Consider the following 24990-nt stretch of genomic DNA (forward strand, 5'->3'; position numbering starts at 1 on the left):
CGAAGCAATGTGACAGGGCGATAGCTAAAGGCAGAAGAATGCTGGGCTGCACAGAGAGAGGAAAAACCAATAAGAAAAAGGAGGTGATGATGCCCTTGTACAAGTCCTTGGAGAGGCCTCACCTGGAGTACTGTGCTCAGTTCTGGAGACCGTATCTCAAAAGGGTCAGACAGGACGGAGGCGGTCCAGAGAAGGGTGACCAAAATGGTGTGAGAAGACCTATGAGGAGAGGCTGAAGCAGTGGCGTAGCCAGAATTGATTTTTTGGGTGGGCACAAGGTTAACATGGGTGGGCTGTAGGCATGCAGGTCTACTAGTTTTTTTACTGATAAATAATGCCAAATTATGCAGCATAGCATTCACATCTACGCCTAAGTATGAGGTTTACTTAATGATACAAACATAATTCACGGTGATTTGTGGTACTTTAGCCTTCTTATTATTACGATTTTATACACGGCTCCTACCTGTCCATAAATTTTGAGAGAGCGGTTGTGTTGCTTATATTTAAATTGCTAACATCTCAAAATATAGATATATATTTTTACCTTTGTTGTCTGATCTTTGTATTTTTCTAATCAGTTGGTCCTGGTCTCTTTTTCCCATTTTTTCCCTTATAGCTCATTTCCTAATTCCTTTTCAGTGTCTTTCTTCTATTACTGTCTTCTTCCCTTCCACACACACACACACACACATACACGCTTTCTCTCACAGACTCCCTCTCACACACTCAAGCTCTCACTCTCATATGCTCTCCCCCCCCCCCCCCCACAAGCTCACATTCAAGTTCTCACTTTCTCACCCCTCCCCAGGCTTATATTCTTATGCACACACAGACGCACATCCAGGCACCCATTCTCACCCACAAACCCATGCTCCCAGTCTCACCCACACATATTCAAGCTCCCATTCTCATCCATACATATACACATTTAAGGTACTATTCTCACCCACACATACACACATTCAAGCACCCATTCTTATCCACATATTCAAGCTTCCATTCTCACCCACCCACACAAACCCAGGCTCTCATTCTCACCCATATATACACACATTCAAGCTCCCATTCTCACCCACCCACAAACCCAGGCTCCCATTCTCAACCACACATACACACATTCGAGCTCCCATTCACCCACATATTCAAGCTTCCATTCTCACCCACATACACACCCAGGCTCCAGTTTTCACCCACACACACTCCCATTCTCATCCACACATACACATTCAAGCACGTGCACAGCTTCCGCTTTCTCCCCCAGAGCAGGAAGATCAGCTGCCTCTCCTGCTGCCACCGGACTCCTGCTATCTTCGGGCGTCCGAACTTCCTGTCGGGGGGGGGGGGGGGAGCGGAAGCGCAGCGCACAACGTCCGCTTCCTCCCTCCCCCCCAAGCAGGAAGATCGGCGGGCAGTACGGCCCGACGCCCGAAGATAGCAGGAGGCCGGTGGCAGCAGGAGAGGCAGCTGATCTTCCTGCTTTGGGGGAGAAAGCGGAAGCTGTGCGCGGCGCTTCCGCTCCCCCAAACAGGAAATTCGGTGGGCCGTTTGGTCCGAAGATAGCAGGAGAACGGGTGGCAGCAGGAGAGGCAGCTGATCTTCCTGCATTGGAGGGAGAAAGCGGAAGCTGCGCGCGGCGCTTCCGCTCCCCCCCCCCGAACAGGAAGACCGGTTGGCCATACGGCCGCAGCAGCGCTTCCCCATGTGTGCCGTGATGGCGCGCAAGGCGTGGGTTCTCTTGTTCGCTGTCGCGGGGATGGGATCCCGCGACAGCCTTGCAGTTCCGGTGCCAGTTGGGTGGGCCTGGGTCTAAGTTGGGTGGGCACCTGCCCACCCAGGCCCACCCGTGGCTACGCCACTGGGCTGAAGGACATGAATATGTATTCCCTGGAAGAGAGGAGGTGCAGGGGGGATATGATACAGACTCCAGATACCTGAAAGGTTTTAATGATGCACAATCGACAAACCTTTACAATTGGAAAGAAATCAGTAGAACTAGGGGTCCTAGAATGAAACTCCAGGGAGAACGACTCAGAACCAACGTCAGGAAATATTTCTTCATGGAGAGGGTGGTGGATGCCAGGAATGCTCTTCCGGCGGAGGTGGTGAAGGTGAAAACTGTGAAAGATTTCAAAGGTGCATGGGATAAACACTGTGGATCTCAAAAGGTTAGAGGATGGAAATGAAGACGAGTGGATGGGGGTAACTTGCTGGTGCAGCAGTTACTACTCAATAAGCCTTTATATTCTTGATGCAACTCCATCATGGCTCTGTGATTCAATGTCAGGGGGGAAAGGGGAATTGGATTTGAACAGCAACCAACGGAGGCCCCAACTTTTATGATCTGCAGAAACAAATAAGTTTGGGGCTAACTTGCTGATGTGGGGGTTATTACCCTTAACCAATAAGCCTGATACTTTGAGGCAACTCCAACATTGCTCTCTGCTTCAACAGCAAGGCATAATGGGAAATTGGATTCAAACAGGAACCAATGAGGGCCCTGACTTTTATGGTCTGAGAAACTGATAAGCATGGGGGAAACTTAAACGGAACAGCAGATACTACCACAAGGTTGCTGGGCAGACTGGATGGATCTTTTGGTCCTTTTCTGCGGACATTTCTGTGTTTCTATATTTACATTGTTTTCTTTGTTTTTAAAATCTTCTTTTGTTTGCTTCATGTTTGTTTTTTTTTTATTTTAAATAAAAGAAAAGAAAGGAAACAAACAAGAAACAAAAGTAAAACCAAAGCAAAAAAGAATAAAATGACTGTGCGTAGCCCTAGTGATATTCCATTGCTGGGAAAATAAAACCTTTTTTTGACAGCTTACGTTATCTTCCCTGCTTTAAATGAATACAAATAAACCAAGCGCCTGTTGTCAAGCTTTACAAACGCCTGCCGTGGAATGAAAGTCTTTTGCAGGACGCGTAAGCCACGAAAGAGCTGCTGAACGGGAACCTGTGCTCCCGGGATCCAGCGGGGAACGTGAACGTAAAGCCGAGAAGCCCCTTTGCAGGAAAGGTTTCCGCTCAGAACCGGAGAGAGAGACCTTCGCACTCTGCTCAAAGTCACGCGCCCCACCGCTCGCATTCACAGGAATACGGCGGTCGGGAAGCTTGGGTTAGGGCTCTGCTCTTTAATGACTCTTTTCTGTAATTCAATGCCTCTCTAAAATAGTTTGTTATGCTACTGTTACTGTTTATACAACACGCACATTAAACTATGTATGCATTTCAACTTAATAAAAAAGACATAGAAAAAAAAAAAAGGGACAGCAAAAGGCCCACGGCTGGCGTATGCCGAGGAGGGGGGACCGGCTGACCCGAGTAGGACACGTACAGCATGGACCATAAAGAGACTGCAGAAGACGTGGTCCTGGGGGTTGGGTGTCTTTCTATCCTGTGCTGCAAAGGAATTCCGTACTTCTCTGCAGGCCCTGTGGCAGTGCCCTTCCATACGGAAAACGTCTAGAATCTCACCCGGGAAAATGCAAACCCCATCACCTGAGCCTTCAAGGAAAGCCATGAATCCATGCGCACATTAAGAAAGCAGGCGCTGAAAAGTCAGCGCCTGCTTTCAATATTGCAGCGGCCCCTATGGTGGGTATCAGGGCTCTACTGCACTTTGATGAATGACCCTGCAAGTCTGTACCTGAAGCAATGGAGGGTAAAGTGACTTGCCCAAGGTCACAAGGAGCAGCAGGGGCATTTAAACGCTGGTCTCCCTGGTTCAAAGGTCACTGTTTTAGCCACTGGGCTACTCCTCCAGGCTGTAGTGTTCTTGGTTTTGCCTCTACCCCCCCCCCCCCCCCCCCCATAGGAGGCCCTTCCTTTCCGTGCAGAAATATTTCCTGATGTCACCCCTGAGATTACCCCCCTTTCAGTGCTGTAGAACTTGTTCGCTTTTTGCGCGTTATTTACAACCCTGAGAAAGTCGGATCTGCAGGTCCCCTCCCCCCAACCTCCAAATTACTGCGTTTTGGATTTAGTGGAGCTGCCTTTGCCGAGTTTTAACTCCTTTACTCGCCACTCTCGGCTGCCTTTTAAAACACTTTCCTCTTTCCCCGAGCTGACTAAACTTGATTTTGTTGGGAATCTACCGACAGGATATAAATTACAGGTGCGCCGCTAAACTAATGTTCACTGCTGTGAAACACAAAAGAAATAGGAGACTGCTGGTGCAAGAGCTAGAAGAATTTAATAAACAGTTTATTCTCTTAATTAAGCCCGGCAGGCAAGGGGAATACAGATCATTTATCTTGTGTGTACATGTTGGGAGCTTCACTCAAAGGAGTAACTGTGCCTGCTCGTGCGTGTTTCTCCGATTTGTAACAAAAAAAAAATGCCAAATCTTGATAAATAGCTTTCTAAAAAAAAACAAAAACCGAGAGAGAACAAAACCCGAGCCTCTGTTCTCTTACCTTAATGAGCAGCGCGCACAAACAAGGCCAGACTAATGCAGAACGCCGAGCAAAGCCATCGCCGGCCCCCGGCGCTTTACCTTAAAGGACCTCTGCGGGCACGTGCGCTCTCCCCCGGGGCGCGGCAGGCGCGCGCCGCGCTGCAGCTGGGTCTGAGGAAGAGCCGGAGCGCCCCCTTACGGGGAGAGAGAGAGGCGCTGAGCCTGCAGGACTGCTGAAGGAACGCTGCCCCCCCCCCCCCCCCCCCCGCCTGCCAAGGCTGCAGGACTCCTCTCCTGCCAGGGGTGCGGGGGCTAAAAGGGGGTTCTCTCCCCCACTAGGCGTACGTGCAGCAGGAGGAGCCCCCCCCCCCCCCCCCAAGCAAAAGGACTCATCTCCAGTGGAATCATCTCAGATAAGGTTTCAGATAGCATCATTTCGCGTTCCTTTCTTTTTTTTTTTCAGGGCTGTAGGAAGCAGTAGCTAGCACACATTAATGCCGGTTTACGGTGCCACAAAACACATGCGCGCGCGCGCAATTCATTTTTTTTTCTTTATTAAAAAGATTTTGTCATAGCAGAATCTGACTCCTATAACAATAATGGTTCAAGATTTTAGCTTCAAATAACCATGCTGTTGTTGATGGACAAGTCGTTTAGTCTGCAGTTTGATTTATTTTTTAGTCCACTTGCTAACACCAGGATGACCTTGCCACTGTGTCCAGCTCAGGGAATACCTTGTGAACCGCTTTCACTCAGTACTTGTGGTATCAATAATTGGATGCAAGTCACGGTATCTCCAAATGGGTTGCTCATACCTTGACACGAATGAAACTCACTGATAATTGTGATCTCAGGCTCTCATATTTACCGCTAAAGCCCTTCTTAATACATGCATTGTGCCTAAGAGAGCCTCCTTCTGGAGTTCATAATGTGCAAATATGTAGAGGCAGCATACGCCTGCAAGTTCTTTTTAGTCAGGCTACTGGGACTATTTCTGTATCTTTCTGCCACAGTTTCTTGCTCTCCGATTTCATCATTTGAGGATTCTCTCTCTCTCCATATGGTCCATGGAATAGTCACTTGGCACTGACACTTTTGATAACAATGTTGTTCTTATGCTTTTCTTCTTTACCACAGTGTCTGGTTTTCCTGCATCAAGCTCTTTAGCAGTTGGAACAGGTCTCGGGTGAACCTAACTGCTTCATTTTGTGCCGTTCTCTTAGGGTCATGATCCAGTGCTTTCTGTACAGTGATGGATGAGCCGTGCCACCTTATCATGCCTTTCTGTACACTCCTCAGAGGTGGATTGCTCTAGCAGTCCAATCACTTGGCTTGTATTGTCTGGCAGTGACCCCTTGTCTGCGGGAGCCACTATGAGAAACAACCGGCCCCTTAGCAGCACTTCTCAGCTCTCCTCCAAGGCTCTCTGCCCATTCTAGCTTTGTAGCAGTTGCGGCAGTGGAAGCAGTGGCTCCATGGGTCTCCTCCCGCTGCTTTCTTGAGGCACCCCCTCCTGTCCCCAACCATTGCCATGCTCACAGGAAATAGACCTCCCTTTGCTGCATTTCAGCCTGCTCGGTCCCCTACCCTGCTTTCAGCTGCAGCACTCTCCCCCCTTCCCTTCCCCACACCAAGCCTGGGACTCTACCTCAGGGAGCAGCAATAGGCAGCTTACCTAGACCCTATTCTTCTGGGGCCTGGATACTCCCGACTACCAATGCAATAAATAAAAATATTTTTACATTTTGGAAGAGGGGGGAGTCAGTGAGCCTGTGTGTGTCAGTGAGCATGTGTAAGAGTCAGCAAGGGAGCATGTATGTGTGTGAGAAAGAGAGCCTATGTGTCAGTGAACCTGTGCAGGATGGAGCACGTGAGTGAGTCAGTGAGCCTGTGTAAGGGAGCATGTGTGTGAGCAAGAGAGAGAACATGTGAGTCTATAAGGGAGCATATGTGTGAACGTGAGAGGACGGAGCGTGTATGAGTGAGAATGTGTGAGTCAGTGAACCTGTATGAGAGAGTGTTAGAGTCAGTGAGCACCTTTATGAGGGAGCCTGCAGGTGAGCCTGAGTAAGGGAGCATGTGTGTGTGAGTGAGAGAGCGCGTATAAACCTTTGAGTCAGAATATGTGTGAGTCAGTGAGCATGTATGAGTGTGCCCTTGTGAGTAAACATATGAGTGTGTGTGTGTGAGAATGAACATGTGTATTAGTGCATGTATATGAGAGAGAGACGTGAAAGTTTGTGTGCACCCCACATCTCAGGATGACTGAAATGAACAGTTGGCAGGTAAGGACAGCAGGTGATTTTTTTTAAATCCTTATTTTAATTATTGGGTGGTTTTTAAGGTATCTGCTGTTTAAAAATATTTTATTGGTGTTTGCGAAATTTTTTAAAATGTTGATATGCCTTTTTAATTAATGAATGATATATTCATCAGTTTTTAAATATTCTTTTTGTTAGTATGCATTTGCTATTATGATTAATGCTTTATATTTCTTTATTTTATTGTTTAATGTTTTCTGAGGAATGGTGATGTTTCTGTTGACGTGCGCATGTTATAAAATCGGCACACACATGGACGCCCATGCACGGGTATTAAAATTCCCCTTTAAGATGCTTGAGTGGTCTAAGGCAGCGCTTCTCAACTGGTGTGTTGCCACAGTTCCCCGTCCCCTACTGCTCCGCCTGGGCTTAAAATGCTGGTAGCCCGGGCAGAAAGCAGCAGGAGAGCTGGAGTCAGCTGCAGGAGCATGGTCTCGTCTTCCTTCCCCCCCCCCCCCCGCGGCCCGGAAGAGGAAGTGGTATGCAGCAGCCGTGCCTGCGCGAGAAGAAGAGACCATGGTAGTGCCTGCAGCATCGGCCTGCAGAAGAGCGGTGCAGAGCAAAAGAGGATCAGTGTCAGCCCCCGTGGCAGATGGTACACCTTTCTCAAGGCCACGAGGGCTGGAAGTGGAGGAGGCTGCTGCTGCCACAAGCGCTGGGAGGAAGCTGGTGCTGTTGCTAGTTCTGTGGGGGGAGTGAGTGAGTGAGCGAGCAAGCATATGTGTTTGAGATCCTGTGTGTGTGCGTGTGTGTGTGTCTGTGAGAAAGCATGTATGTAGGTGACTGACTGAGAGCCTGTATGTATGTGTGATTGAAAGCCGGTTTGTGTGAAACAGAGTATGTGTGTGAGATAGAGAGCTGAGCCTTTGTGTGTCTGAGAACCTGTATGTGTACGTGAGAGAGATCATATGTATGATTAAGAACCTGTGTATATAAGTAAGAGAGACAGCATGTGTGTCTGTGTGTGATTGAGAGCCAGTGTAGGTGACAGAGCATGTGATTGAGAGCCTGTGTGTGAGAGAAAGAGAGAGCATGTATGCAAGTGTGTGATTGAGAGCCTGTGTGTGTATAAATGTGAAAAGACAGACAGCATGTATGTAAATGTGTGATTAAGAGCCTATATAAGTGAGAGAGAAAAGACATGTGAATATGTGCGTGATTGAGAACCTGTATGTGTAAGTGAGAGAGCTGCTGTGTGTGACTGAGAGAGAGGATAAAGTTGCAAACAAACCATACCTCCTCCTGCGAATTCAAAATCTCAGGGCACCTGGATATCAAACCTTCCCAGGTATGCAGAGCAAAACATTTTTGTACCCTTATTATTTTTCATTATTGGGTCTTTGTGTCTGCTATTTTGAAATATTTTATTGGTATCTAGAAATTTTTATTTGAGTTTCTAATTATTGGATATTCCATTCATCAGCTGCTCTTTTTGTTAGTATGGCTTTACTGCTATTGATTTTACATTTCTTGATTTTTTGTGAGGACTGGGGTGTTTCTCTTTTTCCTTTGTTGCACTGCATACAGTCTCTCTGGCTTGTTGCGGTTTCCAGTTCAGTTTTTATCTGCATGTTTCTAGTTATGCTTTATGGTCTCTTTATTCTTTGTTAGGTGACTGAGGTGAGGGATTCTGCTGGCGTGTATTTTCTGTGTAGGGCTCTGTAGCAGCCTGGCTTGGTCCGTTTTCCTAATAGGAGGTGTATTGGTGTCTTAAGGCCTGGTGTAATATTTTCAGTGTTGCCTTTTCTTAGTTAAGGTGGTTACTGTTTGAGTGCTGAAAATTGGTATTTTGGTATGGGATGTTTACTATTTATGCAATTTCTGTTCAGACAGAGTACTTATCTTTCCCTTGTGTCATTCTTAATAAAAACAATACTGGACCTTTATTTTTCATTTCTGCTGTGAATTGTAATGAGCAGTGTGAGCGTGGTCTGTCAGGTGTGTCACGACGGGAAAAAGGTTGAGAGCCGCCGGTCTCTGGCTCCTGACTAAAGAATGTTACTGTAATGGTTGGGTTAGAGCGAAGATTTATAAAAAGGGGGGAAAAAACCTCTGATTCTGAGCTGAAAACCCAAAGGAGCAAGAAGGACACAGCCAGGTCAAAATTACAAAAAAAAATAAATATATAAAGATGGGTTGCAAAGAGGTTACCGATCCACCTTATTTGCTTTTGAAATAAGCGTTTTAGCTTTTCAGTTTTCTTGGCCTGGAAGCTGTCTTTCAGGTCGATACTGTAACGTGCCCTGCCGGCAGTGAATTTATGCGCCCACCCGCTCGCCGGCTCCCGCCGCCGCCTGGATGAATGGGCACCCATCCGCCCGCCGGCTCCCGCCGCCGCCTCGATGACCGCACGCCTGGGGGATTCAGAAAGTGACAGGTATTTATACATATATATAAACAACTTACGCTGCAATGTTTTTTACACTTTACGGTTTTACCCCCATTTTTTACACTTTATTCCCGTTTTAATTTTCGAACACCACACTAACACCAAGTAGAGGGTAGGCGGTAAACTAACAGGTTAAGGACGCGGCAAAATAGCGGGTTACAAAGGAGATAATCTGAGCGCGCGTCACAGTATCGGAGGGGAATAGCTAATTCCTTCATTATACAGCTTTTTCGTTCATTTACATATCATATACATGCTGCGTGCGGAAAGGGTTATGCGTCTGTTTTAAGAAGCGCTAAGGACGCGTGAAACTGGAGACTGTATCGCTGGATCGCCTTACGCGTCTGAATTGTGCGCTTCCAGCACGTTAAAGACGGGAAATCTTCAAACGCACGTTACAGTATCGACCTGTGTGCGTGCGGGGAACAAGGGTGTGCCTGACACTGCCGCACTGTTTCTACCACGGCCTTAGAGTATCGATCTGTTTGGCAGTCTACAAAAATGCTCGGGCTGCAGGCCTTGAACTTATAAATGACGAAGGCATGCATACAGCTGAATAATTAAAAGAGAGAAATATTTGGAAGACAAATCTTTGCAGCCTCCGATCCTTGGAGGTGTTGGTGCCTCTTTGGATCCGGGACGGGCTGCCACATGAAAGCTGCTCGAGCTGCGGGCTGCGCACACATCATCCCTTCTAAGAGAGATCAATATGTTACGGCTGTAAGCAATACTCAACAACTGTCCTCTGCAATTAACCGCTGTCTGTTTAACTAGGCAGCTGGAAAATGTTAATTGGATATCAATTAAGACACTTAGCCACTGTCCCTGTTTTGTTTTGTTTTTTTGCTAATATAGAATTAACTTCATTAGATCCCTTTACTAAGATTGGCTGGGGTTTTTTTTTTCTCTTAGAGTCAGAATATCTCGATTCAGTTTGGTAAATGCTGATTTATTTGAGCTTGTCTTGATCTTTGAAAGTGCCTCGTTAAATACATTGCCCTGCTGATCTTTCACAATGTAAAGCTACTGCTTATTTGACTACATTTACACTTGTAATTTTGTTATGGAATGATCAGATTAGACAGACATTTTGCTTCTCAGCCCTGGGAGTTTCACCTGGCATGTCTCGGGCTCTGTACTTAAATGATAAACAATGCCACTCAGGCTTGGTCCTCTGACTCTCTATTCGGGCATCCCAAATCTGCACAAAGAGAAGCAAATCTCTCGCTCTGGCATTCCATGAAGTTAGCAAGTAGCACATTTAAGATTAATTGGAGAAAATTCTTTTTCACTCAACGCACAATAAAGCTCTGGAATTTGTTGCCAAAGATTGTGGTTAGTGCAGTTAGTTTAGCTGGGTTCAAAAAAGGTTTGGATAAGTTCTTGGAGGAGAAGTCCATTAATGGCTATTAATCAAGTTTACTTAGGGAATAGCTACTGCTATTAATTGCATCAGTAGCATGGGATCTTCTTAGTGTTTGGGTACTTGCCAGGTTCTTATGGCCTGGATTGGCCACTGTTGGAAACAGGATGCTGGGCTTGATGGACCCTTGGTCTGACCCAGCATGGCAATTTCTTATGTTCTTATGGAGATCAGCACCCACTGTGCAAACGTCTGGAAGCAACTTAATCTCTCATAGCTCAGACCAAGGCTGTGTGCTGTTTGGGAACTGAATTTTAGTGTACAGCACTGTGTCCATTCTCGGTGCTATGTGCAAATTCTTATCTGTACTACTAATAGTACAGAGAGATGAAGCTTCTTTAAAACTGTCACTGTTGTTCGTTTCCCCTTCTTGTTTTACTTCTTTTCATGATGGTTAGCTCCTATTTAATTATGTAGCATTAAACGTTAATTTATTGTTATTTATAGTAATGGTTTGATTATCTTTTGATTACTAATGATATTAAAGCTGTATTTTAGGAATTATTATTCCACACTTTCAGCACTTAGTGGAAAGGCGTGCAATTAAATGAACTATTATGTTATTATGTAAGGCAGAGTGCAGAGGAGGAGGAGGGGAAAGGGGCTGAACCTTTATTAAGGGGGTAATAGTACACACACGAGCGCTTGTCAGAAGCAGGCGTCAGGCTGCACACCAGGCACACATTCCCCGTTACAGTGGAAGGGTTACTGCATGGTGCTGATCCCTGAGCAGCCGCAGGTACGACGAGCAGCTAGGGGTGTGCATTCGTTTGCAACGTATCGTGAATTCACAATGTATATGGCTGGATTCATTGTATTCATTGCGTTGTGAAACGTATCGCGATTTCCCATGAATGCAACGAATCGCGACCGAATCATTCGGCAGTCGAAATGGCAATTTTAAACAACCCCCCCACCCTCCTGTCACCCCCCCCTGTTGTGACGTCAGCCGGACACGCCTCCTTCTGTGACGTCAGACCCCTTCTGTGACCTCAGATGCTGGGGGGATGTAAACCCGGCGTCTGCTAGGTTCCCTTGCCTTGCAACGCGGTCACCTAGAAAGTTGCTGTTCCTGCTCAATCTGCCTGCCTGCCAGTCTACCTGCCTGCCTGCCAGCCTGCCTGCCAGTCTACCTGCCTGCCTGCCACTGCCTGCCAGTCTACCTGCCTGCCTGCTTACCCGAACTGACTCCGACTTGTCTCATCGCTCCGTATTCTGCTGCCTGCCCAGACCTCGGTCCGTCTGTCTTCGCTGCCTCTAGTGACCCGTCCAGCTTCTACTCCGCTCCTGGTCTTCTTCCACAGCGCCTTATCTCCTAAGTCCCAGCGGTCCAGGTCCCTACAGGCTTCTCCCTGGGGGGACCGCGGACTTCCAGGGCAAAGCCGCCTAAGTCCTAGCGATCCAGATCCCAACAGCTCCTCTGGGGGGGTCACGGGTTTCCAGGTGAAGATTCAGCTCCAGCAGCGTGTGTCTGCCTCCCGACCGTCCTCCATCGTCGGTTGGCCCAAGGATTCACTTCCAGATTACAACACCCCCCCCAAGACTTGCCAAAAGTCAAGCGGGGGTCCGGGAGCGACCTCCTGCACTCGGGCCGTCGGTTGCCAGTATTCAAAATGGCGCCGATAGCCTTTGCCCTCACTATGTCACAGGGGCCGTGACATAGTGAGGGCAAAGGCTATCGGTGCCATTTTGAATACTGGCAGCCGATGGCCCGGATGCAGGAGGTCGCTCTTGGACCCCCGCTGGACCACCAGGGACATTTGGCAAGTCTTGGGGGTGTGGGGGTCAGGAGGGTGGGGGTTGTAGTTAATTAAATTAAAAGGGAAACGAATGAGAATGGCACGTATCAATGGATCGAGGGGGGCCCCTTTGAACGGATACAACGTATCTGGCCCTGACAAATACGAATGCCGTATGAAACGTATGTGGCTCCTCTGCACATCACAAGAGCAGCTCTTGGGAGTCCCCTTTCAATGGAAGCAGCCGCGGGCATCCGTCTGGGATTTCCATCTGTGAACTCAGTCACCTGTGGCACAAGTAGAATTCCAACAGGGAAACTGAGACGGGTGAGGCCAAACCAATGGAATGGGACAACTCGGCAAGCCAAGCCGGGTTTTGGATCAGGCTGATGGAGCGATGAGGGGGGTGGGGGGGAAGGGAGGGAGAAAATAAATGAAGTACAGGAGCGGAAGGCGAGGTAGAGAGGGACCCTCGATTTCATGGGATTGTCTTCCAAAACAGCGCTCCCCTGTGATGGTTCCATCGTACAATGCGGCCCACTGAAAACATCCATTATGGAAGCTATAGTGTGTGTGTGTGTGTGTGTGTGTGTAGAGGGGGCGGGGAACGAGGGAGGATGGGGGGCTGAGGTCGAGACCTCTAGTGTTCCTTTCTTACCTGTGCCTCCGTTCCAGACCATAACCACAGATGGTGGCCCCAGAGAGCTGGTGGTCTCTTCTGAAACTCCATGCGTCCTGCAACAAACAGGTGTCTGTGTGTGTGTGTGTGTGTACTACCGGCGGAGTGGGCACTGCTGTAGGCTAGCCACGTTGCCCCAGCCTTCTTGAGTCACCAGAGATCCCAGGTCCTTCCAGACCTCCAGCACAAAACTGTCCGGCTCCCTAGAATGTCATTTTCAAATGTTACGCAATAAGAAATACATGCAATAATAAATCTGGCAAAAGTCTTGGGAAAAGTCATGGTTTACGATCAGCTGTCAGATTTCCGTGACCAAACCCCGGCGTTTCACCCAAGGCAATCGGGTTTTCGTCATGGCTGTACCTCAGAATCCGCCTTAGAAACTTTGCTGAATGAGATCAGAAGATATGCAGACAGAGGTAACGAAGCACTCCTTATCTTTTTGGATATGAGCTCTGCATTCAACACAGTCATAAACTATTACTACGTAGACTAAGAAAAGGAGAGTATGCAAGGTGTTTACTTTTCTTCTAGAAAAAAGATCCTATCTGATGTATCTTCTCCACAGGAATTAGCCTACGGGGGGGGGGGGGGTTTAGCACCTATTTTATTCAGTCTGTATTTACTGACCCCCCCCCACCTGTGGTTTTAATTCAAGGTCTTGGGTTCAATTAACCTGCTGCCAGGGAGTCATCTGGAGGCACTATTGCACTTTACCTGTTCCCTGTCCCAGCTGCTTCATTTCCCAGCGTTCGTGCGGGGAGAGGAACGAGTGTCACGTGACTGTGACATCACCGGGCGCCGCCGCCCCGGTCAATGCATAAGAGGGAGCCTGCAAGGCGGGCATCCACCAAAGAACCTGCCCCTTGGTGAGCCCCTGGACTATGATAATATCATGCTATCAGGTTAAGTAAGAGTTAATTTGGCCTTAATGTTCATGGGTTAGTCTTTTTTTGCTTTATTAAATATCATGATACCAGTGGTGATGGGACTATGCTAGTCTTGGAAAAAGAGCCTATAGGATGCGTGATCAAGAGAGATTTGGGTTGATGGCTTCAGTACTGACCCATTGGGAAAGGTTAGTAGATAGCGTCTTCATGTAGGGTATGTGAATGCCCACTCCATTGAGATCATTAATGATTATATATCAGCCCATTGTGTAGCCAAGACCTGGCACCAGGAACATGATAGGGTTCTTATTAACAATGCATGTCCCCCGGGTTTTGTGTATTTCCAGCAATCATGTGGGGGAAGGAAAGGGGGAGAAATTGTACTTATTAGGAAGGCCTTCGTCTTGAGTAGGGTTGCTCAGGCCTACTGGTAGAGGCTCTTTTGGTTAAGGTTCGACAATGGAAGCACTGCACGTTGTATTTCCCCCCCCCGGCTAAAAAGTAGCTGATTTACATCAGCTTAATAAATTTGTGAGTACCTTAGCATTAAGGTTTAATAGCTTAACAATAGCAGGTGATTTTAATCTGCATTTTGGGAATGCAAGATTTTGCTGCACTGCTGTAGGCAGTGGCGCTAGTCCTGCTGAGATCTGGTAAAACTCAGAGAGCAGGCCACACATTGGATCTCCTGCTATGCAGAGAATCAAGTGTTGGCCATTTAATAAATATAACCTGTCACGAAGTTGTTTAGTCAGATCACTATATGATTTGCTTCACCTTAGGGGTGAAGATGAAAGGTCCAAATTAGGTTGTGTTGAGGGAGAAGAGACTTAGGCATCCATGGCTAGATAATGAGCGATTCAAGGAGTCCTGGTTAGCACACCTTGATTTGGGTACACGGGATAATTTATCGCTTAATGCAATGGCTGACAAATGGTATAGCTCCTTATTGCAGGCTTATTGATCAACTTGCCCCACAATATGAGGTTTGGGGTAGAATGAAAAAGAAATGTGGTACAAAATTAGCATTGTGGAGGCCAAGAGGGAAGTAAGAATATTTGAGCGACTTTGGAGGAAAGTGAAGGACAATTCATTAGTGGCTTATAAAAAAGACCCTAATTGACTATCTTGATTGTTATATGAAAGAATATATTATGCGCTACATCTAGAACAGGCTTTGGAGCTGTTTTCCATTGTTAAAAAGCTAGTGGCAGGTCTATTGGTTACTGATAATGATATGCCAGCCTATGGAGCTGCTGGCTAATTATTTTGATGATAAATTTGAGAATCTGCACCAGCAGTAAGTCCCTGCACTCGATGGAATAAAATGGGATTGTGATTATCTCTCTAATAATGTATGGGCTGAATTTGATTTGACTACATTAAAAGAAGTTAGTGCAAAGGTATCTACTCTCTAATCCACTTTTTCAGTTCTAGATCCCTGCCTGTTTACGATTGTAAAAAATCTGAAGGATGTATCCTTTGAAGTGATAGAGATCATGATTAATAAATCACTGAAAGATGATGAAATTCCAATAAAACCTATTAAAATGGATAATAAACTTCCCTTTACTGATTTGGCAAATTATCGGCCTGTTTCAAACTTGCCAACAGTAGTGAAAATGTTTAGAGAAGATCGTCCTAGAGCAGTTGGAGAATCTTCTGAGTGAGAATCAACTACTCAACCCAAACCAGTTTGGGTTTCATAAGAATCCATAACACTGAATATTTACTTCTGAGCCTGATGGAGACTCTATTGAGTAGTTTGGATCAAGTGCATGAAGGTATTCTTATGCAGATAGAGCTATCCGCCGCGTTTGATATGATACATCATGAGACATTAAGTGGGTATCTCTCTATATATGGGTTGAGAGGTTCAGTGTTGAACTGGCTCAGATCCTACCTTAGTAAATGGACAAGGGTTCAGGTAGGTGGCTTACACTCTAAATGGCATCACATTCAGAGGGGTCGGCACTTTCTTCAGAACATTTTAATGTATAATTCTCCCTGCTGGCCTCACTGCTGCAGTCTTTAAATGTGAAGTTCTTTATGTATGTGGATGAGATGTGGTTTATTTTACCTGGTGGTTATAATGGGGAGGTCCTAGAGATGGAGCTGCAAGCTATAATTAGGGAAGTAAGGGCCTGGCTTACAAATCATCATCTGGTTTTAAATATTAAGAAAATAAAGATTCTTTGGGTGGGAAATGGATTTGAAAGAAAGGATTTTGTTGAAGTGCAATTGGCAGATGGGTTGTCTGCTCCGACTTGGGCTGAAGTGAAAAGTCTGGGAGTCTTTTTGGACTCTCATTTGACTATGACACATCAAATTTTCCACATTTCCAAGGTGGCTTTTTACAAGTTGAAAATAGATCACTGAGGTTTATATTATCTCATGATCTTTTTCATTCACTGATACAGGCTCTAGTGTTGAGCCACTTAGACTATTGTGGTGGCTTGTATGTAGGGCCAGGGTCTGCACATCGTATTGGGTGAACTAGGCGGTCATCTATGGCGTCGACCATTAGGGGGGTGCTGAAGAGCAGTCCATGTGGGGCCGCGAGCGGAGCCTATCCTGCTCGCAGCAAAGAGGAGTAGAGATTTGGTGGGCCGCGAGGGGCGCCCAGCCTGACAGTGACCTAGAGAAGCATGCACTTGGCGGGTGTGAATGAGGCAGGAGTTGGGGCTGAGACCGGGGGGGGGGGGGGGGGGCATGCACAAGTCAGAAGGTTCGCCTAGGGCTCCTAATACCCTTGCCTAGCTCTGTGCAGGGCTGCTAACACGCGTGCTACAATTGGTTCAGCATGCCACTGCTCGAGTCTTGCGGGATCCTTCCCTGGCTTCTAGTTAAGTGGAGAATTAGATTTAGGTTGTTGAATGTATTATTCAAATGGTTGAGAAATTCTCCTCCATGCGTTTTAGGAAGTTTCGTCGTTTGGTATATCCCGAAATGGTCCTTAAAATCAGAAGGCACCCACTTGCTGGCAATCCCAACAAATACAAAAGGGCCCACACTAGAGCACAAGTAAGTTACTTCCTCTGTGGTTGTTGTAGAGCGGAATACGTTGCCAGTAGAGCTCTGTGAGCAGCAGGATATAAAATTGGTTAACAAAGGCTTGAAAAGACTGTTTTTCAACAGGCATTTGGATGAGGTTAAAAGGGCAAATTTTCAAAGGCCCGCACGGGCAAATACCAGCAGTTACGAGCGTGGCCAGGCCCTGTGCGTGCCGCGCGCATTTTCTCAAGGGTCCAGCTATGTGCGTAACCACCGATGCACACACACACACACACAAGTGCCGGGCTCTGAAAAAGGGACGGGACGGGCATGGCCTGGGTGGGGAGGGACAGAGGCCGGCCGGGGCAGTGGTCAATGGTCACTGTCCCGGGGCAGCGTGCGCCGGCTGGCTGTCGGCGCACAGAAACTACTTCTGCTCCTCTGGAGCAGTAAGAGTGAAAGAAAAAAATTGGGAGTAGGTAGGTAGGGGTTAGGGGTCAGGGTGGAAAGGGGAAAGGGAAGGAAAGTTAGGCAGGGGGGTAGGGAAGTTGCTGAATTGGAGCGGACTGGGAGGGAACGAGGGAAAATTCCCCCCCCCTCACGCGCAAGTCACGGTCTGCCTGCACATGCGCGCGGACATTGGATTTTATAACGTGCGCGTGTTATAAAAACAGCGCGTCCACGTGTACACGCCGGGAACCGTGCGCACATGAACGCATGCGCAGTCTTTTTAAAATCGACCTCCAAAATGTTTTAGTTATGTTTTATCGATGTATTATGTAAGTTATGATGTTTTATGAGTGCACCTTGTTATCAGGAAGATGTAGAATATGAGATTTTCAAATAAATAAATAATTAAAAAAAAATATAGAGAGATGACATCCAAGTCCTTGCTTATTTAGATCCCAATATGCCTAATCAGTTGATGAAATGTTGGACTCTATTGCTTCATGGTTACAGATACATAAATTAAAAGTGAACCCTGGTAAATCAGAAGTGCTCTGCATCTCCAGAAAGAAGACATCTTTAACCCCTGTCCTGCAAATGGCAGGAGTGCAGATTTTTCCTAAGGAAGTGGTTTCAACCTTGGAAGTTAAAACTGCTTTGAATCTTTCTCTTTCGTATCTCTGGCACGCTGGTCATTCTGTTATCTGGTAAGGAGACTGCCACTGATGCGGAATGGCGTAGCGGGAAGACCAGGCGAGAGAGAGAGAGAGAGAGGGTCTCTTTGCAATGGTTTTCTGTAGCACAAAGGGCTACATTTAAATTGCTCTTCCTTAATTTTTGCTGCATTTGCACCGATGGGCCAAAATATTTATCTGCAACGTTGGCACGACATGAGCCTAACCGTGCTCATGGGGCTTCCCGGGGAGCTCAACGTGAGTTTGTGTACGGCCATAGATTTAATCTGGGAAAAGGTCAACGTGTATTTGCTGTTTGGAATGAAGTTAGCTATCTTAGATTCAGAAAAATGGTTAAGGGCCCATCTTTTTCCCTATTAAGAGAGCACGTGGGGTATGGACTGGTGGGGGTTATGCAGTTGGGCAGAGGTGCGGTGATATTAATACGTTGTACTGGAGAGCGAGCAGGTGGCAGGCTATGCTGTGTGTAGGTTAAGGGGGTCATTTACTAAGCGGATCGCACGCGATAAGGGACGTTTCGCACACGAAAAGACCCTTATTGAGTACGATACCAAGATGGGGGTGGAGTTGGGAGCGGCGTCAACCCCGGAAGAGGAGGAGTCGGGGCAGCACCGGGGCTGACGCTGCGAAGACTTCGTCAATGGCGAAAGGTACGCTTGTTTATCGCTGTCAGTTTCGTACCGAATAACTACATCTTTTATGGTGTAGTTATTTGGCGTGATGCCGGCAGCGATCGCGCCACGGAGGTGCGATCGCTGCCGGCTATCACAGGACCGCCACCCCCCGTTACCATGGGATTCACTATGCCTTGCGGCATTAGTAAATCCAGCCCTTAGTTTCTTGGAATTTTATTATGTACGAAGATATTGTGAACTGCTTTTATTGTATGTTAAACTGATTATGCGGTATATAAACTTTTTAGCTAAAATAAATAAATATATATAGATTAAAGATTATAGATTAACATGATTTACAGCCGCTTCTGAGTGCTCTTGTCATGAGCCACCTCAATTATCCGCTGCCAGTGGTGAGGCGTTTGCGGTTTGTACGTACTGCAGTGGCCAAACTGATCTTTGGTTCAGTCTCTTGACTCCGTTGTTGATAAAACTTCATTCGGCCACTGATACAAAGTAGAGTCATGTTTAATGTCTTATGCTTGGCTTTCACAGTATTTTATAGAAGGCAGACAAATTATTTAGCAGATCTCATCTGTGATTACAAACCAGCTAGGGTCCTTCACTCTCGTCAGGTGGATCTTTGGAGAGTCCCATCTCCAACAGACATTCAATTAGAAACAACCAGGCAGACTTGTTTTGCTAATCGGCTCCTCTGTTATGGAATAATTCACCTCTTTAAGTTGCACCATAAGTCCAACTGTCAGAAATTCAGGAAAAATAGAAAGATATGGCTTTTCCGAAAAGCATTTGACTGTCTTTGAAACTTACTCTACTCCCTTAAGATTTAAGGGAGAGGTTTTAGTTAACAGTCAAGGACTTTTCTGTTTTCTTTGTTAATTGATATTTTAAATGGTATTGCTGTACTGTGATATATTTAGTTTATTACTGTACAAGCCGTTAAGCCCGTTAAAACGGGCTACATTAACATTTTTTTTTGGATCATTTCCTTCCCCCTCATTCTCCCTCCCACCTCCCCCACTCTCTCCCCTCTCCCCTCAGTCACTCCTCTCCCTCCTCCCTCCCTCAGTCACTCCTCCCTCCCCCTCCAGTCAGTCACTCCTCTCTCCCCCCTCCCCTGAGTCACTCCTCCCTCCTCCCTCCCTCCTGTCACTCCTCCCTCCCCCCAGTCACTCCCCCCTCCCCTGAGTCACTCCTCCCTCCTCCCCTCAGTCACTCCTCTCTCCCGTCCCCTCAGTCACTCCTCCCTCCCCCCCTCAGTCGATCTCCCCCGAAGACCCGGAGCGGTGGCCCGAAGACCCGGAGCGGCGGGAGCGGCGGCCCGAAGACCCGGAGCGGCGGGAGCGGTGGCACCGGCCCGAAGACCCGGAGCGGCGGCGGCATGCGCGCGAGGGAGGGACAGACTTCCTTCCGTCCGTCTGTCCCACCCTTGCGCGCATGCCGCCACCGCTCCGGGTCTTCGGGCCGGTGCCGCCGCCGCTCCTGCACGGGTCTTCAGGCCGCCGCTCCTGCATGGGTCTTCGGGCCGCCGCTGCCGCTCCCGCCGCTCCGGGTCTTCGGGCCGCCGCTCCTGTCGCTCCGGGTCTTCGGGCCGGTGCCGCCGCCGCTCCGGGTCTTTGGGCCGCCGCTCCGGGTCTTCGGGCCGCCGCTGCCGCCGCTCCTACAGCACCATTTTTATTTTTAAGAGGCACACTGTGACCGACGTGCTCGCATGCGCGGTAGAGCTGCTCTCTACTGCGCATTTGCGGCACGTCGGTCAACCTTCGTTTATTAGGTTGATGTTGTATTGTTTTTGATTATTTTAATTATGTATGGTTTGTTTTTTTTTATTGTTCACCGCTTTGATTTTATTTTAGGAAAGTGGTTAAACAAATAACAATTAAACTAAACTAAACTAATGCCTGGTAGGCATTGTCGGTCCATGCAAAGTTTTTCCAGACTATCTGCACAACACTTAAAATTGTAAAGAGTCATCTAACGTCAGAAATATTGCCTGGTCCTCTGAATGTAATCCAGATGAAAATTTTACTTTACCAACCGGTCCAAACTAGGCAGGGCTATGAATTCTCTATTTTTTTTTTTTGACCTGGCAGTTTCCTCTTACTCCTTTAAGCCTCCAGCTCTAGCAGAACCAGAACTGGGATTCCGTCACAGAAGCCTTCACTCACGGCTACATCCAACGTTTGTCCCCCTATTATCATGCCCTTTCCCGATGCACCCAGTCTGGTCATTGTGGGCGCAATCCTAACTCCCCCTCCCCCTCCACCACCACCACCACAGCATCCCCAGCTCCAGCTGACTCCAGGGATCAAACCTGCAGCTCTTTGGCTTGGTGGTGTACAGTACATCACTGGACCAGCCCTGGACTACGCATTCTCACCTTGGATTGCATATTTCATCTTTACCTGCGAGACAGGTACGTTTCACCTCTGCTTTACTGTCCCCCTGAGCCTCTGTAGCTGAGGTGATCGCAGCATACGTCATGGGAACATTGCTTTAGTGTTGAATGGCTTTGTCTCTGTGACAGACTCAGTATGGGAGATTCCCATATGCTTTTTGTTCTGGCTGCCACAAAGCCTGGAAGACGTAGTGCAGATGGAATCTGTTTTTGGGGTTTTTTTTTAAAACTCAGACAATAAACAGGATAATCATTTTAATATGAGTAATACTGTGTAAGCTGGCTTTGTGCAAGGCAGCTTGCAGGCTGCAAATCTGCAAAATTCATTCGATTCATTTACGACTATTTAATATTTACGTTCTATTGTTCTGACACCTTGTTTAATGTAACGCCTTAACCGCGACTGTTCTGTTATAATGGAAACCGATCTGATTTGATATTTGTATCAAGAATGTCGGTATATAAAAATTCTAAATAAATAAATAAATAAAATGTGAATAGATTAAACCCTAGAAAAACCAACTTTCTTCGAGCGTCCTGCAGTGCTTGGAGTGAGGCGATTCATACATTTAATTGATAAACACATTTCCGAGGGTTGGTTTTCCTCATCACATCAGGCAGTTGTAAATTAGCACAGCCCCCTCTCTCTCTTTCTCTTTTCACCAAGCCGCAGAAAAAAAAAAAGAAGATTGTTTGCGGGATCAGCACATTTTCGTGCAACACAAAACCAAACCTGGGCCCATGGCTTGCATTGGCCAATGCATGGTAGATAGATGAGGCAACGCTTTGCATCACAGCTGCTGTACACCCATTCCTCCGCTGTACAGCGTAAACTGGTAGGTTAATGTTTAGAAATATTCCCTAACTAGTGGAAGGAACCATCAAACCATGGTGGGGTAAAATGGTTTCCAAACATGTACCCTCACTCCCCACCCCTTGCTTCCTCCTGTGCCATGGGCACAGAAGGTGGCTCCCTTGCACACTGCAGCCGCTGACAGCACAAAGGCTGTGAAGTGGCGAGCTGTACTGTTCCATGTTAGCCCGCACTTGTCCCCCAACAATGCCCCGTACCTTCCCCTCATCGATAGCGGGTGTTCTGGATCATCACAGCTCAAGCCCCCGACCGCAAAAGGTCCACATCCTCTGCTGCCACGGCGCTCCCGCTTTACCCTGCCCCTGCAGCGCGCGCACAATTATGAGAAACGTGCGTACCGACCGCCATGCGCACACGGCGGTTAATGCACGTGCGTGTGACGGCAGCCACCGTTATATATGCGCCGTCCCACGGGAAAGGTGCAAAATGGTAACATCGTTTCCCTGGGATTTCTCCTTTGATTCCCATTCCCCGGGAGAAGATGTTTGGATGGGAGAAACTACGAGTTAAGGCCAGAGGACTGTAAATCAACCAGCTGCCCCCACAAATCATACCTCCCCTTTCCCTCCTTCCTGTTAAAGGAGGCCCTGTTCCTGTGCATTTATTCCTTGGCACTGTTTAAGTGCCTCGATTACATCTATCCCTCCTTTCTGCCTGTGCTCGACGAGATGTCTCCCCCTTGACACAAAGGCTCGTTGTCACTACTCCACGACACTGAGGTTCCCCCCCCCCCCCCCAAGTGATGGGAATGGGGGTAATAAAGAGTTTGAATGGAGTTAATGTATTTAAAACTGAACCTTGCAGTCGGCACAGACCTTTAGTGGGTCGCTGATTTAACAAGACGCAAACTGATCAACCCAGCGCGCGCTCTGCTAGGATGGACCTGCTCCCACGCTCCCATTAGAAGAAAAACGAGTGCGTATATAATACAGTAGGCAAGAAATGTAACAGATCGGTAAAAGAGAATAACAGGTATTAACCCTTATTGCTTGCTTCTGTGGCTTGTTTTTGGGTGGCTTCATCAGGTGGCTTGGGGGCCTACCAGGAGCACATAAGTTTTAAGCTCAGCAGTTCAGAGATTCAAACCCTTCTGCCATCAGTGGGGAAACCCATCCTCCTCACTCTTTCCGTACCAGCAAATGGACTTTCCACAGGGGTGATGGCTCCCCCCCTAAGGATGGGTTTCATCAAAGGGAGACGTTACAGCAAAGGACTGGAAAAGATGCGCTCTCTATGCAGAGCTTGTCGGGAGGACAGGTACAATAACTGCTTCCATAGTGCGGGTACGTTTAGCTGGGCTAAAAGAGGCGTTTCCCGGAGGAATTTCTGTATTCCCGTGGGTACCGCCCATGCTTTCATGTCATGCTGCATCGTGACATTTGGAGAGCCCTGGAAATTGCATAAGTTGCTGGATTTGGCAGTATGCATGTTGCTGTATGCAACTAAATTTCAAATGAGAACAAACGAGCAAATTTGAGCACATCTGACTTCTTCTGCCATGAACTTCAACCTACAATCTTCCAGCTACAGACGTTCCTCTCTGTTCAGCAGCCTGAAAGGATTTCAGCTTCCCAAAGCATCTCTGCAAGCCCCTCTGCTGGTAGCTGTGCTGACCGCGAACGAAACAGGGATCACTCTGGGACTTCCCCCCCCCGAAATTCTGCTACACCATCTGCCGGCTGAACCCGACTCCTGCATGCACCCATAGCAGAGCACAAAATGATTCCATCCCGATGTAAGGACCGGACTACACTGCTCCCCGAGGGTAGGGGCCAGGATTTAAGGCTAGAGCTAATAGCGTCTGTGGCGGTATCCAGCACCCTAACATCCTCATGCTCACCACGACTGGCTATCCGATCGAACCTGGAAGAGGACTCTGGGGGGTTTTTTTCCCCCCCTTTTTCTGCTGTGGCGGGAAAGAAATGATGTCAGTAAGCCCTATCCCAGGGGGTGAAAGAACAGGACAGGCTGACGTCACTGGCTGCTCTCTTGCTGGCACAAAACGGATTCTCCAAGCTGAAGCAGTTCGTTTACAGAGTAAGCAAGGCCACAGTGGGGCCCATTCAGTGGCTGTCTGTCCATGAGGCTGAGCGATAAAGTGTGTTGCATTTTGAGTAGAGGCAGTTCAGAAATAGCCTCCACTGCCTTAACCTTTCCGTGATAGCTGAAATAACTTTTTTTTTTTTAGCATCATTTTGTTTCAATCTTTAGGTTTCGCAAAAGTGACAAAAATCAGTCAGGGAGAGGGGAGCAGCTGTTAAACCACTGTATAATTGCCATCTTCATTAATGATCCTATTCTTCATAATTAAGATGCACAAGGAAATGAAAAAAAAACCAAAACAAACTAGGAGTAAACTCATTTGTGGATAAAAATAATGCATTGCCAATTCTGTCACCAGAGGCAAAAAGCGCAGAGTCCTGATTAGCAGCCGTGTCCTGGCTTTTTCAAACGTCTCCCGTGTCGCGTTGGAAGCTGGAAGTGGGGGGATGGGGGGTGTCATTTGATCTGTACGTGGAAAGAAGATACGCGCACTAATTGGTCTGCGCTAGTCATACTGAGCTATTCCTTATGGGCAGCCTGTGCTCTGCCGCAGAAGTTCCCAATCCGGGGTCCATGAGACCATCCCAAGGGGGTCTTCCAGAAGGGTTAGCTGGGAAGAAAATGAGGGGGCTGCTGCTACCTGTAATTAGCAGAGCTGCTGCCACATGCCAGGAGGGTGAGGCCTATTATTGCCCCGAAAACTTCACCCCACATAGCTACAGAGGAGGAGGTGGGACAGAGAGGGGCCATTTGCACCCATTAGAAGCCTCGAATCACACTGCCACATGTTTAGCAGAGATGGGGGAAAAAAAAAAGAGGGACAGATTGCAGTCCTCAAAAAAAATCATAAACCCCAATGCTGCACTTTGCCAGGATGTGAGGAAGAGAGGGGCTGATTGTGACTGACAGACGTTTTGTAGCCTCGGCTGCACACTGAGGAAAGGAGAGGAAGGCAGGGATATCACAGTGATGAGAAACGTTTCCCACTAGTGGCACGCACTCTCCTACTGGCCTGACAGCGAGAGGGGGGGGGGCGAGAATGGCTCAAAAGAAGGCTGTGCA

At 47.6% G+C, this 24990-nt stretch overlaps 1 long non-coding RNA gene across 2 annotated transcripts in view; it reads right to left on the bottom strand.

Annotated features, from left to right (window-relative positions):
* The window catches only part of LOC115099542, a 57717-nt gene extending 35561 nt beyond the window's left edge, over positions 1-22156 (bottom strand). The window contains exon 1 of one of the 2 annotated variants that reach the window (XR_003858827.1): positions 22083-22156. This is a non-coding gene — a long non-coding RNA (uncharacterized LOC115099542). Of the gene's footprint in view, positions 1-4420; positions 4530-22082 lie in introns of those variants that run through there. The other variant, XR_003858826.1, reaches the window with a different exon arrangement.
* Positions 22157-24990: the final 2834 nt, after the last annotated feature.

Source organism: Rhinatrema bivittatum, chromosome 9 (genome assembly GCF_901001135.1).
Source record: "Rhinatrema bivittatum chromosome 9, aRhiBiv1.1, whole genome shotgun sequence".
Classification (NCBI taxonomy): domain Eukaryota; kingdom Metazoa; phylum Chordata; class Amphibia; order Gymnophiona; family Rhinatrematidae; genus Rhinatrema; species Rhinatrema bivittatum.